This window comes from Sturnira hondurensis, unplaced genomic scaffold, assembly GCF_014824575.4.
Source record: "Sturnira hondurensis isolate 20B ecotype Veracruz unplaced genomic scaffold, ASM1482457v3 Scaffold0021143, whole genome shotgun sequence".
Taxonomy (NCBI): domain Eukaryota; kingdom Metazoa; phylum Chordata; class Mammalia; order Chiroptera; family Phyllostomidae; genus Sturnira; species Sturnira hondurensis.
This window is the reverse complement of record NW_028093774.1, coordinates 3,247,826-3,267,478: the sequence shown is the minus strand read 5'-3', so window position 1 is coordinate 3,267,478 and position 19,653 is coordinate 3,247,826.

Here is a 19,653-nt window from a genome sequence, read left to right as displayed (position 1 = left end):
GGGGGCCCTGTCCTGCCCGACCCTGCTCGCTGCTGGCTCCGCCCCTCTTACCGTCCCCGTTGAACGGTTAGATGTAGTCGGACTTCCGTATAATTCAATTTTCTGTCCTTTGGTTGTGTCTTTGTTTCTCCAAACCTTTGTTGTATTCAAACTTGGTTGTGGGAGAAGGCACAGTGTTTCCACCTATGCCTCCATCTTGGCGGAAGTCCCTTCAAAGCATTTTTAACTTACCTTATAATTTCTCCTTTGACCAATGTGAAGTTTAATTATCACATATTTATGAGTTTCTCAAATTTCCTTTCACTGAGGACTTCTAATCTCACAATATTTAGTCAGAGAACATACTTTGTATTATTGCAATACTTATAAATTTACTGAGGTTTGTTTTATGCATGAGGTGAGGTTTATTCTGAAGAATGATCTTCGCGTCCCTGAGAACATGATTCTGCCATTATTGCGTAGAATGTCCGCCAGATGCCGGTCACATGGAGTCCGTTACAGAGTTGGTGTGTCTTCCACCTTCTGGTGGATCTTCTGCCAACCTCAGTTCTTTACCGAAAGTGGGCTACTAAGATCTCCAACTCAACTGGTCTATTTCTTCCTTCAAATTTTGTCAGTTTTGCCTTATGTATTTTAAAGCTCTGTTCGTAAGTGCATATATATTATAATGGTATGTATTCCAATGTTTTTACCCCTTTTCCATCATAGAATTCCTCCTTGGACTCCAGTAACTATTTGTGCCTTGATATCTATTTTGTCCAATATTCATACAGCCATTAGAGCTCTTTGGTTATTGTTTACTGCTTCTTTTTTTTCTTCCCTTTATTTTCAACCAATCTGTGCCTTTGAATCAAAAATGTGTCTTTCATAGATTTTCTGGAAGAATCTTAAGTTTTTTTCCAACCCTTCTATAGAATTTTTAACTTTTTGTTTTATAGTTTAGTTTTTAAGGACTCTATATTTCTAAACATTTTAAAAGAGATAACCATTTTTCTTGGGAAATTAACTGTAATTTTATTTATCATTTTATTTTGGGATTTCTTGTACTCATTGCATTTGTTCTTTTTCTTCTATATTCCTATTCTATTACATTTTTTTCTCTTTCTTTGACATTGGAAATTTTCTAAAAATTTGGGTAGACTTGATTGCTTTTATTTATATTTAATAATGCTGAACTGAAAAGTTAATTGAGGCTTTATATGTGCATAAACACAGCTTATCAATTCTGAGCCTTCACTGTGTAGCAATTAAGGAATCCTCAACCAGCATTCACCTCAGCCCTATTATTTTGATCTGATCAATTTTCCAAAGATTAATTCTCCAATTTTCTACCTAGTGTATAGGAGCCAGGCTTTCAGAGTCCTGGGAGCTAAGAGGGGAAATATTTTCTAGGTGTCATTGTTCTGCAGACAGTCTTTCTCTTACCCCTCTCCTCCTCCTTCTGGACATGGAGGTCAGCACGGCACCTGACCTCCATGTCCGGAATTTGGGAATCCTGGGCTCCTCCCACTGCACCCCTCTGGTGGATGAACTTACCTTCTCTCAGCACGAGTGGGAGGGAATGGCCCAGCTGTGCAGAGTAGAGAAAGCGGTCTCCGCAGTTTATTGCTCTGCTCAGCTATCCCCTCATTCGAATCGAAAGACCACTCTGCACGCTGGCCCTCTGAGAAAACTAGCCCCTCACATTGCCTCTCATTTCTTTTCCTGGCAGCAACAATGACGTTGCTTCCTCTTGTCATCCCCTTACCGGAAGTGGGTTTCTTCCACCCTCTGCTTTGTCACCACCGGGGCCACGTTTTCGTGCGCTTGCTCCCAGTTTTAACACCTCTCCTTCACTGTGACTGACTTCCTGACCATTCTCATCCTTTGACTTTCTGCTTTTAATGCTTTATTTGTTTTCAGATAAGATACACAGAAGAAATGTACGTTTTTCATCTACCGTGTTTAAACCTGATTCAGCAACAAAATCTCTGCCCTCATAACTCTTTGTCTTTGATCATGGAAGAAAGGAAGAAACATAATCATTATGATAAGAGTTCCAAACAATAAACCACATGGTACATCACAAAGAACTTTACTATTTTTAAAACAATCATCATTAAGCATATTATTATACCAAACCGAAGGTGTAAGTTGTTACTCTACTGTTTCAAAGGATGTGTTCTTATCCATAATATTCAAGATATAAAAATGACCTAAATGCCCATCGATGGATAAATGGGTAGAAATGTACTATACATGTACAGTGTCATATTATTTGGCCTCAGCAAAAGGATCTACCCTTTGAAACAACATGGGTGAACGACACTGTGCTAAGATAAATAAGTCAGACACAGAACAAAGAGTGCACGATCCCACTTTCACGAGGTATCTAAGATAGTCAAACTCACGGAACAAGAGAGCAGAAGATGTTCAGCAGGAGCTGGGGAAGAAGGAAAAGGAGACGTGAGTCACAAAGTACCCAGTTTCAGTCACGGCAGATGGGTATGTTCTGGAGACCGAACGCACAGCGTAGGCCCTGTAGTCAACGATGCCGTGGTGCAAACTTGAATATCTTCTGTAAGAATGAACCTTGCTTGAAGATTCACAAGCCAAAAATAGTAATACTAAAAAATAAATGAATTTTTGAAAGGTGGGTAGGAGGAAAGTTTGGGAAGTAGTAGGTTAATTCACAGCCCCAGCTGTGGTGCTATTGTGTGGAGTATACTTACAGCCAAACTCATTTCGCTGTAGCCGTTAAATATGCGTGACTTTTCTATGTCAATCCTACTCCAATGAAACAGTTAAAATGGAATAAGGGCTCCGTGTGATAAATTAAGAAATATGCCTTGTCCCTCAGGTCATCTCGAGTAACTTTAGTGTGTTGCCACAAGCCGTCTAAGTTTACCATGTAGGGATGGCGACCAAAGGGTGAGGGATAAATGTGAGAGGAAATCCCCCCAAATCTGAAATTTCTTCATAAAAACTGTGTCTTTATTCTTATGCCTTTAAACTTCAATCACCTTCAAAGGACTTTCCATTCGATACAACCCCACCCCCCCGAGAGTTTTCCCACGGCTCAAAATAGTTTGGGACTCATCACTGTGGATGTCGTTCAGCGCCTCTGCTGTTTTCTGTCCCCTCTTCCACAGCAGCAAAATGTTTCCCTCTGAGGACTTTTTCATCCAGGGAAACAAAAACAAGCCACTTGAGGTGAGTTGGGGTGACTACGTAGAGTGAAGCACAGTGGTCATGTCGTTTTTTGGACAAAAACTACTGAACACTCAGCACGGTGTGGGCAGGTGTGCTTATAAACCACCCATGATGAAAATGGCAAACACACTGAAAGAGCCGCCAAAAAAATTCACTGGAGCCGAACACAGCCTCTCACAACAACGCCAGCTGGTACACTGATACAAATGGGTTCCTAGAACACTCACCCAACAGGGAAAACCTGCACTACAAGGGGCCTGCCCTGTGGGAGATGATTCTGGTGTTTTGGGGTCCTCCTTGTACATATGTCCTTCCATCTCTCTCCTTCCATCTATCCACCTGCTTGTGTTGACGCACATATGTGTGTGTGTGTATATATGTATATAAATGTATGTATGTCTATAATTGTATTTAGGTATTTTTTTCTGCTTCTTTTATGGAAAAGAAATGTGAATACTGGACAATTTTATGAAATTCATGCTTCTGCTCTGCTTCCTTAAAGTTAGTCCTAAAGGGACAGAAGATTTGCAGCCACATGAAATTATTCCATTTAGGTCTGAATCTCCAGCTTTCCTGCGTTGAGGCTTTCATATCTCACCAGTCACATTTAAATCTTTAAGAAACATTACCAGGAGATGTTGAGCAAATCTACAGGTCATCTTTTATTGACACTTAATTGGGTAGTTGTTTCCTTGGCAAAAATTTAGTCCTTGGCCACTGCAGACACTCGATGACAGAGTCCGTTTCCAAGGGCTGAGAGGAGAGCAAACTTTTCAGCATTTTTCTTTTGCCGTGGCCTCTTTGTCTTCCTTTGGGGCTCTCACACAACACGTCAGTTTCCAAGTTCTACTCCAGCTCACTGTGCTAATTCATTCTAGTGAACTTACCAATTTTCTCATTTTATTCACTCATCCTTTAATGGGAATCTCTGCTCAGCTAAGGCATGTATTTTTATGATGGGAGACCAGTATTGTTTTTTAAAAAGGTGGTCAATTTCAAACTTGCATGTGGCCACAAATGAAGCAATGGCTTCCCAAACACTTAATTTGGTCATTCTGATCATTTTTTTAGCCAACAGTATCTCAATAAAGCAAGGTATTCTCTCTCTCTTCCCCCACCATGATGCATGTAATGCAAAATTTATGTAGATGGGTATAGATTTGGAGGTAAAATAAAATATATAAAGAGGTAGAAAATAAACCTCTTAAATGCATAAAGCTGAGAAATCTTTTATTCTCTACTGGGAAAAATGTGTCAGCCCCAGTTCACCATCGGATGCTCTGAGAATCAGCAGTTGTAGGTGCTGTTTCATTAGAAGAAGGTATTTCCGTGCTCCCTTCATAAAAAGACTTGGTCAACCCACAACACTCCCTGGCATTTTGTGTATGTTTTTGTGCACAGCGTGTCCTGGTGTGAAGACAAATAATGATTGTGTGTCCCCGGGAGGAAGTGCTTTTTGACAACTCTCATTAGAAGTCAGGTATGTAGTACAGTTGCCTCCCAGCTTTGGGGCCAGTTTCAAACGTGGCCTTTGCAAATGCAAAGGAAATCCTCATGACAACCTCAACTGAGAAGTGGTAGGAATTGGGTCTGATCATGGTGCGCACTGCTGATAGGGAATCAGAGCCGAGTGAGGCCTGTGGTGGTGGGGCTGGGCGTGGGGGTTGAGGGGGTCCCTGACTGCATTTTCCTTCTCTGCATCTTTCCTCTCTCACAGTTCTTTCTTGCTCTCGCCACCAGACCCAGTGACTGGCCTACTAGGCAATGAGCAGGGTCCATCTTGTCTCCGTCCACTGTTAGATGATCTTTTTTCTCTTGTTAATTAAATGCATGTATTGAGGTGACATTGATTAGTGCAATGCTATAGGTTTCAGGTGTACGATTCTATGGCACAGCATCTGTATGTTGCATGCTGTGTTCACCACCCACAGTCTTCTGCAGAAGTGGTGGAAAACTTCCCTCTTCCCTCTTTCCTCCTGAAGGCAGTCACCAGGGCTCTTTCCACTGAAAGTTTCATCAAAGGGGGAGTTATGTATAAAAAGTGAACTCACTCAGACTTTAAATAATAATAACCACTGAAGAGTCCCTTTATGTTATTTGAAATTAGGTGATCATGTAACTATGTATTGAAAGATGTTGGTTAAATAAGTTGTGGTATGTCTATTCAGTGGACTAACACGCCATTACTAAGAGAAAAGATATATCTCCAATGACTAAAGAATCTAATGACTAAATTTTGTAGACCAAAGGCATCTAAAAATATGGTATGATTTTGTTTCCACAAAATCAAAGACCAAAGAAAATGCCTGAAAATACATTTAAAGTGTTACAGGGACACCTTTGTTTTGTGGGCTGTCAGGTGAGTATACTTTCTATTTTTTCCAGGTACTTAATTTTGACATAAATTTGTATTCACTTCATATTCACACAAAAAGAAATCAAAAGCTATATTCCTGGGTGGAAATAAACACAAAGACACACTTCATTTGATGACTCCTAGCTTCATCCAGGCCTTAGACACGACAACGCCACCCATAAGGTCACTGTGGAAAGCCCCATTCCAAGAACCTTCATTCTGCTCATCTGCAAAGTGAACAGAACAGTAATTCCTACCCCCCAAGGAAAGCTGTAGAGTGGAAGAACATCGCTGAAAACAGGAGACGCGATGCAATGAAGTGGCTAGGAGACCTGGCTCTAGCACCAGACCTCCTCCCTGGAAATGGACCCGGTGCCATTACTTCCTGGTGGTGTGACCTTAGGTGAGTTCCTTAACCCCTCTGAGCCTCACGCTCCTGATCTGCAAGTGAGATAAGTGAACGTACCCACCTTCCGGCTGTGTCAGGAAGACCGACGCAGCTAACGTTCGTGATGCACCTGCAACAGCGCCAACTACCTAACAAGCACTATGTGTATACTTGGTACATAAGTAAAACACTCTATGGCACACTCAGCCATAGAATTAGGTCTCTAACTGCCCAGGCAAAATCTCCTCTGACCTACACTATGCTAGGGTTGTGTTCTTTATATTTTCATTTTTGTCCTGTTTTGTGTACATGTCTGAGTAATGCAGCAAAGGTAGCAATGAGGCCAAGGCTATAAAATCACCATGGAAAAAAATATGAGTGCCAAGCAACACTGCAAGACAATGGCTTTGTTCTTTTTTTCCCGACTGCCCTAAGTGGGTCCATTCAAATCAATACTATAGTTGAATAATTTTTCTAAACAAGGACAGATTTGTACTTGAAAGTATCTGGCACATTAATTGAAAGGTCTTGATGGCCGGTTGTCCATGCCTGTTAGGGGCTATCTTTTAAACTAAGATGGCTGCCACTTCAGTCGAGAGTCAATTAGAAACATTAATAAAATAGCCCAGTCAACTCCCATTAGACCCAAACCAGACCTCTTTCTTCTCTATTAAGCAAGCAATAGCTAATCACTGTTTCTTGTCAATATCTCAGAAACATGATCTGTAATTTACCTCCAGTAAATGAATAACACCAATTGGCCACCTCCCCTGAGTTGAAAGGACTCTCCCAGGGGAAGACAGGAAGTCCATACGCTGTCACTTGCTGTTTGTAAAGAGGACACATTGGTGTCCGGGAAGGAAGAAACAAACGAACACTTGCCTTCCAGGGGATAAAAGAAGCAGGATAGACTACGCTCCCAGAAGCGAAAGAAAATGATGAGAGGGATTTGAGTGGAATACTTGGCAAAATAAGCAAAAAAGGTGGAAAAGAGGCCGAGCTGGTTTGTATGTTGTCAGCTCAGTCAAGTTCAGTTTTAGTTGAAGAACTGACCAAGAGAGGACATCCTCCGTGTGGAGTGCTAGAGAATGAAGGTGTGTATGAGATCCCTGCGGTCTGGGATCTCATGACCTCATGGGAGAGACAGACATCCGGCAGGCAGTCCTGGACACTGGGGTCAGCTTTAATAGATGTGCCTGCAGAAGCTGGGGGGTACGAGGGGAGTAGACACCCCATTCAGACAGGGGAAAATTAATAAGACTAGGATTCATTCCTTCATTACCCTGCTTTGTTGGAGTTTGAGGGGAAGAGGTTAGAAGAGCAGAACATTTGGCCTTAGATGTATAGGTCAGAGTTAGAAATAATACGGTAAATTAGTCGGTCCAATCTTCTACTCTTTTCACTACTCTCTTCTTACCCACACTTCTCCTGGCTTCTGATCATGACCCTCCAGGGGCTCAAAGCACCCCCTTCTAGAAGCAGCCCCATTCTGACTCTTGTCTCCTGTGATGGTTTCTGTGGTTCTTAGGTCAGCCTCATAATGTGGGAAAGTAAAAACGAGCTTGGAGCAAGGAAACCAGGGGGCGAATCTCAGTTTCGCCCTATATAAATGTGGTGACCTTTGCGGTTTTACTTTCCTTGCTGGGAGAAAATATTACCTGAATCCCTCCTTGCCCACAGGGGTGTTATAACAGCCGCGTTGTACAGAGATGCGGTAAGAGGAAATTACTGAAGTTAGCAATTGTGTTGTTATCATCACTGACTTATCAACGTGGCGGTTCTCGGCATTCTCGAAGGGCCTCCTTGTGTCTTACCTGGGTCTTCTCTTTTCTGTTCTCAAGATCTCAGTCTCTCCCCACGGTCCCCATGTGACTAGGGGATGCCTCCCCTGGAGTTTAGAGTCCTATCTGAAAAATTCTTGTCTCAACTGAACAGACCCACATGGAATCCTAGGCCTAGTGTGTAATTGTGACTTGGATTTTCTACCAGTTTGTCTGTCTAGAAAGCACAAAGCAAGAAAATGTTTCTGGTGGTCCACTGCCAGAATCCATGGCCCCAGTGACCCCCAAACCATGGTTCTATATAACGTACATGCACGTATACACACACACGGGGACAAAAAGAGGTTTATAGTTGTGAGTATGCTAAACAGAGTTTATGCTTCTACAATTATTTATGTATTAATTATCATATTATTTGTCTCATTATTGTTATTACTTTGTATCCTTAATTACATATAATTTATCTTTTAGGGAATGATGGCTGGTAATTTAACCTACTTTTTCCCACCCTCATATATATGTATATGTGTGTATGTATATACATAACACACACACNACTCACATATATATATATATATATATATATATATATATATATATATAAAACTGTGAAAGTCTTGTGTCTGAGGGAAAGGCAGAATGTTGTAATGAAAAGAAATTAGTCATAGGAACTGGTGTGAGAATTAATTCTGAAAATTAGAGCAGAAAAAAGCCTTGGAGATCCCCTAGTCTAACTGCCTCATCTTACACCAGGGGAGACCCACCACAACTTGCTTAGGACCACCAGCTTCGTGAGCGCGGACGGCAGACCACTTTCATTACTTTTGGAATAATGTCTCCCAAGACCAGGAGACAGTTTTTCACAGGGATTTTGAATCTCAAAAACTACTTATGGTGGTGAGATCACCAGATCAAACACAGCACATCCAGTTAAATTTAAATTTCAGACAAACAATAGATGATGAGTATAAGTGTATTCCATGCAGTATTCCGGACATATTCACACTTAAAAATTATTTGTTGCTCAATCAAAGGAAGTATGTGTTGTTAAATTTGATAAATATTGATAAATTTCCTCCAAGGGTTAAAACCTATTTACCCCTGCTATTAGCTACACATGAGAACACATTTGCCTAAATTCAGAATTTTCGCCAATCTCGCAGGTGAAAAGTGTCTTAGTACTGTTTACATCTCCATCATTTGAGTTATGAGTCACTTGAAGATTTTTTCGTGTGTTTAGGAGCAGCTGGATTTTCTTCACTGAGAACTTTTTGTTTGTGTCGTTTGTTGCCACTTCCCTGTTGTCTTGGTGTCAATACACTAATTCACAGTTGTTTGGTTGTGGGAACTTATCCCTTTATTTCTAGTATGAGTTGTAAGATTTTTTTTCTAATTTGGTTACTCATCTTCTGGTGTTTGGGGGCATAAATGACTATTCTATTTCCAATATAGTTGAGTATCATTTTTTGTAGATTTTAAGTCACAGGTAGAAAATTTTCTAGGCACCAAGATCATAAAGAAATTCACCTTTTTTCCTTTTATTTTACAGTTTCATTTTTATATTTTTAAATCTTTAACACATTTATATTTTCTTCTGTTATATGAAGGGAGGTTGGATTCAATTTCTCCCTGATTAATACTCAGAAGTTCCAATGCACCATGGCTCTCCTCAGGTGAGAGCGCAGCTGTATCACAGTCACAGATTTAGACATACAGAGGTCTGAATATGTCTGTGCTTGTTTTGACCCATCAACTATTTTCTGATCACTTCCTTCACTGAGGTACTGATGCCCTACCTACACTTTAATGTTCCTTAAAAAGAACAAACTAGCAGTAACAAGAGGGGAGTCGGGAGGAGGGAATGGGGAGAGAAGAGGGGAGGGTCAACAAGGAACATGTATCAGGGACACGTGGGCAAAGCCAAAGTGGGTCAGGATTGAGGGTGGGAGGTGGGGACGGCTGGGGTGGGAGGGGGGGGAAATGGAGATAGTTGTATGTGAACAACAATAGAAAAAGAGAGGATAAATCAATGAATAAAATACAGCTCTTTTATTTATTTATTTATTAATGTGCAGCCTAACCAGCTTTATATCTGGTTAGGCTGAACATGATTCATTTTTCATTTCTTAACANCCTACAGATGTCTGAATATGTCTGTGCTTGTTTTGACCCATCAACTATTTTCTGATCACTTCCTTCACTGAGGTACTGATGCCCTACCTACACTTTAATGTTCCTTAAAAAGAACAAACTGACAGTAACAAGAGGGGAGTCGGGAGGAGGGAATGGGGAGAGAAGGGGGGAGGGTCATCAAGGGACATGTATCAGGGACACGTGGGCAAAGCCAAAGTGGGTCAGGATTGAGGGTGGGAGGTGGGGACGGCTGGGGTGGGAGGGGGGGGAAATGGAGACAGTTGTACGTGAACAACAATAGAAAAAAAGAGGATAAATCAATGAATAAAATACAGCTCTTTTATTTATTTATTTATTAATGTGCAGCCTAACCAGCTTTATATCTGGTTAGGCTGAACATGATTTATTTTTCATTTCTTAACACTTCATATTTTTATAGAAATTTTAGAATCAATTTAGTCTTGTCTCAAAAACAAAACAAACTAATTTTTGTATTTTAAATTGGCATCCTACTACATGTATAAATAAAATAAAGAAGACTTCACATTGTTATTATATTGCATTTTCTCTTCCAAATCGAGGTGGGTGTTTTTCTATTTGCTCGATACGTATTTGTGGTATTCAGTAGGGTTTTCGATTTTTCTTCGGAATTTTTAAAAAATGTTTTATTTATTTATGTTTAGAGAGAGGGGAAGGGAAGGAGAAAGAGTGGGAGAGAAACATCAATGTATGGTTGCCTCTCATGGGTCCCCTACTGGGGACCTGGCCTGCAACCCAGGCATGTGCCCTGACTGGGAACCAAGCCAGTGACCCTTTGCTTCGCAGGCCCGTGTTCAATCCACTGAGCCACACCAGCCAGGCCAAGAATTTTTCTGCCTATTTCTTGTTAAACTTATTCCTGAGTCTTTCATCTTTTTGGTGTTATTATGGATGAGGACCTTTTCATCCACCATCTTTTCTAATTGTTCATTGTTTTAATATATTAATTTGTATTTGTTAACTCCAATACCTGTTATCAGCCCAAATTTTTACATAGCTTTGTTATATGTAAATATTTTTTCACTTAATTGTCTTAGATTTCCCAGTGTTCAATTGTGCACCCTGGTAGCTTTAATGAAGCATTTTATTCCCTTTTATTTTTGTGTTTCTCTCATTTTTACACCAGCACAAGGTTTAACAATGGGGGTGAGAGTGGACATCTTTATCTTATTTTGTATCTTAACGACGGCTGCTTTTGGGTGAATAAACACATTTATATACTTATAACTCTCTCTCTCTATTCATTGTGCACTTGTAGTTAATCCTCTTCATTGCTGAGTAGCATTCCGTCGTTTATCCCCAACCCATGGCAGACAGCCAGGTTGTCTCCAGTTTGGGCCTGTTACAAATAGAGTCTCTGAATGTTTGTGCGCAAGTCTTTGAGTTGACATGTGCTTTCGTTTCCCTTAGCTAAGTATCTGAGAGTGAAACGACCGATTCATCTGGTAGGTGTAGAACTAATATTTTTTTAAAGAAACTGCCAAAGCACCTTCTAGGGCAGTTGCACTCCCTACATGCCCATCCGCAACTGATAGGAGTTGCCACGTCTCTGCTTCTTCCTCAATGTTCGGCGCGTTGTCAGCGTTTCGATTGCAACCTGTCCAGTGGGTGGACAGTGGGTTCTCAGGATGACTGCAGTTTGTATTTCCTCGAGGTTTTTGATGTGACCATTTCTTACATATTTTCTTGGGTAAAGTATTCATGCAAGCCTTTTGCGTATTTTTAATTGGGTTGTTTGTCTACTTATTATTGAATTCGGTAACAGTTCTTAACAAGACACAGTTTAAATATTTTCAAATGCCTTTCAGCATTTATAGAGATGACCACTTCATCTGTGTCCTGGAATCTACTGATACGGTGACTTTTCTAATGATGCAAAGTCTTTGAATGGCTGCCACAAAGACTAGATGGAGTGCTGCTGGGACCCGCGTGCCATCCCTTTTATTTAAGGCTGTTGTACCAAACTCGAAAAGAAAGATGATTAATTCATATTTTGGTGCAATATGCATTAGATTTTGTCAAATATTTCACAATCATTTCTAAAAATTACTAGTACATTGGATTTCCCTTAATATTGTGTGGAAAATGTTAACTAGTATGGGTGCTCTCTCCATTTAAGGTTGCATTAAAAATTTATCTTGCTCCTAGGATAAGTGGGTCTGGTACCAGAAATGTACAAGATGTACCTGGGACATCTTGTAGGACAAGAAAGTAAGTATGCACTAAAAATATATATAATAGCACAATAATGGGAATATGCCAAAGGAACCCAGGAGGCAGCTGAAAGACCTCCCAATGGCCAAAGCTAAAACAATTGACCAATAAAATAAATATAAATTATACTGATATAAATAAGTGTGCAAAATAGCTCTAGCTGGTGTGGCCTGGGGACTTGCGTGCCGGCTTGCAAACCATGGATTTCCAGGCAGGACACCTGCCTGGGTTGTAGGCCAGGTTCCCAGTTGAAGGCGTGCATGAGGCAACCAATCAATGTATCTCTCACACACTGATGCTTGTCAGCCTCTTTCTCTCCCTCCCTCCCCCTCACTCTAAAAAGAAAGAAAGAAAAATCTTTTGAAAAATAAGTGAGCAAATAAATAAATAAGTGAGGAATGGGGAGAAGAGACAAATATCCCACACAGATGAGTTCTAAACAATCGGTGTGAGTAGTCTGGATAGAACAAGTAGCTAGAACAAAACAGGCCACCCGGAAAGTGTGGGCTGTGCATCGAGGTTTCTTTCCAAAGAGCGTAAAAAGCAGGGAAAAGGGTGACTTCCCAGTGGAGAAGCCCCTCCAACACTGAACCAGCCAGGTGACCTGCGTCAGCACCAACAGTGACAAAGCACTCTGATGTGTATACCCTTCACACGATAGGATGAAAACAGCATTTTACTTCCATGTCCTCTTCTGTCAAATCCCATACGCCCAGTCTATCCACGAGGAAAAGATCAGATTAGCCCTAATTGAGGGGCATTCTGCCAAACACCCGATCAGTCTACCTGGACAACGCGTGTTGAGGGAGAGAATAGGAGTTCAGAGGCGCATTAGAGGAAGGGGCAGGGTCATCGCTCATTGTGCCTTCTAAGCCTCAATAAAGGGTTTGAATTTTATCCTGGGAGCAGGAAGGAGCTGGAGAGATTTAAACGGAGGAGAAATGTGATTCCAAATGCCAGAAAAATGGGCACATAGTCACTGGGGTATTACCTCCTGGTCACAGGAATTAAATTCATAGGCAGTGAAACAGAATAGGGAACCCAGAATAGAGCCACGGGGATACAGTCCACAGATCTTTAACCAAGGAGCACAGACAGTACAATAAAACGGAGACAGTCTTTTCAGCAAAGATACTGGAACAACTGAACATCCGCGTGCAAAAAATAAATAAATAAAATTCTAGACACAGACTTTACACCCTTCACAAAAACAAACTCAAAACGGGTCACCGGACCTAAATGTAAAACAAAAAATTATGAAATTCCTAGAAGTAACGTTGGAGAAAATCTACATGACCTGGGTATAGTGATGATTTTCAGATGCAACCCCAAAGGCACGATCCATGAAAGAAATCATTTGGAAGTTAAACTTCATTAAAATACAAAAACTTATGCTCATCTAAAAGACAATGTCAAGTGATAAGATAAGCTTTCGATCAAGAGAATATTTTTGCTAAAGACATCTGGTAAGTTACTTAAAACTCAACAATAAGAAAACAAATAACCCAATTAAAAATGGGCCAAATATCTTAATAGACACTTCACCAAAGAAGATATACAGATGCTAAATAAATGTATGAAACAATGTTCTACTTCCCATCATCAGGGAAATTAGACTTAAAAGAGAGACACACACTACATAACTCCTAGAACAGCCCAAGTCCGCAGCACCGACAATTCTGCTCGCTGGTGAGGCTGGGCAGCAACGGGAACTCTCATTCTCTGCTGGTGGGACACAAAATGGTTCGGCCACTTCGGAAAACAGTTTGGCAGTTTCCTGCAACACTAAACATATATTTGCCCCGTGATTCAGCAATGGCACTCCTTGCTATTTACCCAGAGGAGTTAAAAACTTCTGTCCACACAAAAACCTGCATAGAGATGTTTACACCAGCTTAATCATAACCAACAAAACTTGGAAGTGGCCCAGATGCCCTATAGGAGATGAATGGGTAAATAAACTGGAGTGTATGCAGTCAGTGGAATATCATTCAGTGCCAGAAATGAGCTACCAAGCGGTGAAAAGACATGGAGAGGAGTTAAATGCATGCTAATAAGTGAAAGAAGCCTACCTGAAGAGACAACGCAGTGTGGATTCTTAGTATATAGCATCCTGGGAAAGACAAAACTGTGATAGGTAAGAAGATCGTTGGCCGCCAGCAGCTGGGAGAGCGCAGGGAGGTGTACGTAGGTGGAGCACAGAAAACTCTGGGCACAGTGACTGTGTGAGAGACCGTAATGACGATGCATGTCATCATACATCTGTCGTACTCCCTAGACTGTACAAAATTAATAGTGAACCTCAATGTACACGGAGGACTTTGGGCGACTACGACACCTCAGAGCAGGGTCATCAGTCACAAGGAATGTGCCACTCTGGTGGGGGACGCTGATAGCAGGGGAGGCTACGCTTGTGTGAACGCAGAGAACGTGTGGGAAACCTTTACGCTTTCCCCTCGGTTCTGCTGTTAACCTAAAACTGATTTAAAATAACACATTTAGAACAAAAGCATTTCCATTCACATGGTGGACCTTACTCAGGGAGGATGTACGAGTAACTACCGACATGTGGCGAGGGACCGGAATAAAATCAGACCTGCTCCCCTTGAGTTACAGACGGTAACTCACATGGGAGAGGAAGAACCAGACCCTTCCCATTGGCGGCCCCATGATGGATTCTGTCTGTCTCTAGCGGTCGTGGAGGTTGACAACAGAACAACGTTATTTGGGGGGTCCCCCTGACCTCACTGGTCTTCAAGCCCTCAGATCGTCGACTCTCCTACAGTCAATGAGACTGAGGTGGCAGTCGAGGTGGCATAATGATAAAAAAGTAGCTTGTATTAACTGAATGTTTACTGTCTGCTAGTGAGTGTTTTGCAGTATTAACGTCGATGAGCACAATCTCCACAGCTACCTGATGAGGAAAGAACTCGTTATTCTCCCATTTTATACTAGAGGAAATGGAGGCTCAGAACACATAGTCAAGAACTGTAAAGCCTCTGAGACTTCATGCTGCCTGACAGCTACCATGTCAGCTGGTCACACAGTTCCAGGGGCGCTGGCAGAAGACGTGGCGCTCCTGGGTCAGAGACAAAGGACAGTTCCTAATCAGAGCGGGTGATAGGAATCACCGGGGTGGCATGATTCCTTGAACCGCTCCCTGAGTCTCAGTTCCCACGCGGTGATACAGAAAGGAGCAAGTGACGCCTGCACGCACGTGGGCTCTGCGTTGCAAGAGAGACTGAGGGAACTTGCATGTGTCCTAATGAGCAGCAAGTCTGCCAGCCCTTCCGCTAGAGGGAGAGACTGCTGTTGGCTACCCCAGAAGAAAGTGTGTGAGGTGCACAGAAACACACACACACACACACAAATGGAGACTTGTCTCCCAGCATCAGGCACTTACCTGCGGTCACAAGGGGCAAAGCTCGAGTGGCATCTGGGCCGATCAGAGCCCCATGATAACCAACCAGCAGTACCTACTCCCTCCCTAGGCTGTCAGGGCATCTGAAGATGTAGGTGGTTGAGGGGTCAGAGGACTGACTTTGAGGGTCCAGAGGACTGATCCGAAGCGGGAAGGTCCTTTAGGGCCCTGGGCGTCTTGGGTCGTGTGTCCTACCTGGAGCCTGTTGCCCATGGAGAAACAAACAGGGGGAGGGGGTCAGACAAGGAAGTCTGCAGGTGAGCTGGAACACGGAGAACTGGAAATCAAGACCCAGGAGGGTGAGCGTGAGGCAGTGTGACAGAGGAGGAGAGAGTGGAGTGAGGGCCCAGCTGGACCAGCGCTGGGGTCCTTGACCCCACGGCTCACCCCGACCTGCCTTCCCAGGGTCCGGCCTGGCTTGGCCACTGCGAAACACAGGGCTGCTGAGGGGTGAAACTTTTCCCCTCAGACTGCCTCATAGCAGATCAGCAGATGTGGGTAATGGGGGGCACAGCCAGCCCCTCACTGACCTTTCCTTCCCCCAGTGCAACCCGAACTACAGCGGCACTGGGTGCAGGGACAGCCCTGGGGGTGGTTTCAATGGCAGAGGCCCTGTGTTTGACAAAGTTCTAATCTAGGTTAGGGCTCAATGCCGAGGGCTCTTTGGAGTAAAATCATCTCTTTATTAATGAGATCCAGCCCCATCTCTCTGATAGAAATGATGGGAAAAGGGGTCCCTTTGGTGCTATTCAAATGAACGGGAGAGAACAGTGGGCGTTTTTAAAACTCTCTCCCTATCATAGGAGGATGGAGCTCATTAGCGAGGGGAATGATTTTGCTGGGGAAAGGCTGTTACAATAAGAAAAACATAACCTACTCGAGATGAACCAGATCCAACTCAATTAGGCTAGGGAAAAAGGGGAGGGGGCGGGCCCGCGAACGAGCTTCAAAAATACCACCGCTTTCCTTCCATTCATTTGAATAACAGCAAGGGGACATTTTAGATTTTTAATCATTTTTTTACTTGAATCAGTCTGGATCTCATTAATATCGGGATGAGCTCACTTAAAAGACCCAGTGTTAAACTCCTGTTCGACTGAGATTAATCAAATCAAACATGATTTGACCAAAAAAAAAAGAGAAAAGTCTAAAGTATTATATCTATTTCTAATACACTGCATTCTGCCTTTAAAAATAAAAAGGGGTCCACATGGTGTTTCTCATTCAGCTTCTTTTGATGTGTCTGGGATACGTTTTCTTAGGTAAACCGGTATTGAAAGCACAGTGAAATGTGGTTAGCCACATGAAGTTACTGCAAAAGAGAGGATTTAAATAATTTACATGTGTGTGAGCAGGAGGAGGGTCTGGCAGGCAGCGTCAACTACTGAGGAAATCTGTCTTCCACGGGGAGTGTTTGCCTACAATCTTGCCGGGCCGCAATTTCTCTGTGTTGTCACATAAATACACTTCATTTGAAGATTTCTCAACCTCAGCAGTATTGACTTTGGGGACCCAGATGTGTGGGGTCCTTTGCTCGGGGGTTGTCCTATGCGTGACAAGACGTTTAGCAGCACCCTGGGCCTTCAGCCCCAGATTTCAGCAGCCCCCTCTCCCAACCCAATTACTACAACCAAAAAATGTTTGCAGACATTGCCACATGCCCCCGGAGGCAAAGCCGCACCCCCTCCACCACTAACAACCACTCATTTAAGGTAATCTTGGCAAAAAGGCAAGAGGAAGAACCATGTCTGTAAATCTGGCGAATCCTTAATCCCTTGGAGAGTAAGCGAAGCTGTTTGCAGAGAGGCACCCACAGCAGAGAGACGAGAGAGAGGCCAGGAGACAAGCACAGGCCAGGAGACAAGCACAGCCCAGCTTCTGCCTGCTCCCGGCCTTCACAGCTCTTGCTTGGGACCCAGCAGCCACCCCCAAGCAGAAGCCAGCTGACAGGGGAAGAAACCGGGGTGGCAGCGAGTCTCAGAGAGACAGATGGGAATGTGGGTGGGGAGAGGAATGGGCTTGAGGGTGATCTGGGCTTGGACCAGCATCCATGCCCAGCACCATGGACATGCTCACTATATGCAAACTGCTGCTTTTCATGGTGGTTCCCCTGGCTTTTCTGAGCTAGAAACTGCTGTTGACACGTAAAATATACCATCCGGAAACAGCCTGGCAGCCACGAGCGCTGTTTCTCGGTGGCCTAAGCCACCTGGTGCCAGAACCAGATTCAACAGGGCCTCTGCTGTGCCTGCAGAGAGAGAGTGGCCAGTAGTGAAGGGGCCTTGCAGACCTGAGGCTCCGGGACAGGGGGCAGCAGACCTGGCCCACACAGGGCCAGCTAGGGAACACATCTGGCTCTGTGAGCCAAGCTTACTGGTTACCGTTGTAACACACAAGCTGTGTAGACAGTCCATAACCAAATGGATGTGCAATAGCTGTGTTCCAATAAAACTTTATTTACAGAAAACAGAGGGCTGGCCTTGGAGCACAGGATGTGGACTGCCAGCCCCCGCTCTGGAGGGGAACAGTGTGTCCCTGTCTCTCTCCTGGATGTGAGCTCTGCTGGTTTGCCCAGCATGCATGAATCATCACTTTGACACCCTTATTGGGGGCTGGGGGGTTCAAGTTTATAAAACACTTTTTTATCTAATGGTCCATGTTTAATATAAACATAAGGGGTATGTTATTCACACTTAAAATATACCACTGCCCAGGAGATTGTTAAAAATGATTTAAATTGAGAGGCAGGCCTAATTGCACAGGAAGAAAATCATTTTCCACAGGGTGTTTCTTGTCGTGCAGAAAAGCGCGCCGCTCTTCCCGGTGAATTCACAGCCCGACGCCGCCCACTCTCGGCGCTCAGGCGCGTTACTAATGGATTTATGGCTGCAAATCAGCCCCGCAATGGAGCCGCAGATACAGTAGACGGTGTTTATCGTGTCTCCCAAGTGCCTGCAAGCACGTGCGAAGATCACTGTTTCTTCTCCCAGAACAATTAGCAGCAGCCCGACCTCCCGTGGTCCGCCTTAGTGGGGGGTCTCTGGTGTGGGGAAGGAAGTGGGCTCACATCCCTCCCGCCCCCCTCAACACCCTCCTCTCTCTGCAGCCAAGAAGGGCTTCTTCTCCAGGGAATACAGAGGCGCAGGTTTCATTCCAAGCTGTCTCCACGTGGGACCTTGCCAGGAAATCTGACACGCTTGTACCGGGCACCAGCTGGTCTGCAAAGGTAAGAGTCCAGGGACACAGCGGCTCTGCGCCAGGCCCACTCCCGTCCACACAGCCCCCTGCTGGCTCCCGCTCTTTCTGGAGGACCTGTATGTCCTGCCCCTGGGCCTCCTCCCTGCGGCTCAGCTTCCTCCTGGAGGCCCTGCTGGGTGGCCACCCCACATTGCCTCGTTCTGATGGGGCAGCAGAGCTGGGAGGGTCGGGGGGAGGGCTCTGCCTCAGATGGACCCACCTTCGGACCCCAGCTCCGCACCAGTTCACTGTGTGACTTGGGTGAATCTCTGGGCCTCCGTGCCCCAGTTGCCTCATTGATACGATGGGAGTAATGACCCCTGGTATGGGATGAATCATGTCCTAGCTCCCAGTAACTCCGAGTGGCATTGTATTTGGAGATAGGCCCTTTTAAGAGGTGATTCTGTTAAAATGAGGCCATGAGGATTGGCCCTAAAACAGTATGACTGGTGTCTTTGGAAGAAGAGGAGATGAGGACAGACAGACACAGAAGGAAGACTGGGTGAGGACCCAGGAGAAGAGGCCATCGGCAAGGCCTCAGGAGGAGCCCACCCTGGCTGCCCATAGCCCGGTCTCAGCCTTTCAGCCTCCAAACTGTGGCACAGTATACTGCTGTTCCTGAGGCCACCCATTCTGTGGCTCTTTGTTAAAGTGGCCCAAGCAGAGGCACGGAGCACTCGTCCTAAAGGTCGTAGCGCGTAAAGCACACACACGTGGGTACCTGTCGTCCTTTCGACTGCTTTGCGTATAGAGCTGTTTGAAAGTGTGAGGGCACACCTCGTGTGTGTCTTTGTGGGAAGCTGGGCCAAGCCAGGTGACAGAGAGGTCCTGCCCTTTCTGGTCAAATGCATCTAGGGACAGCACACTCACTTCTGGAAATCTCGCCTCCCAG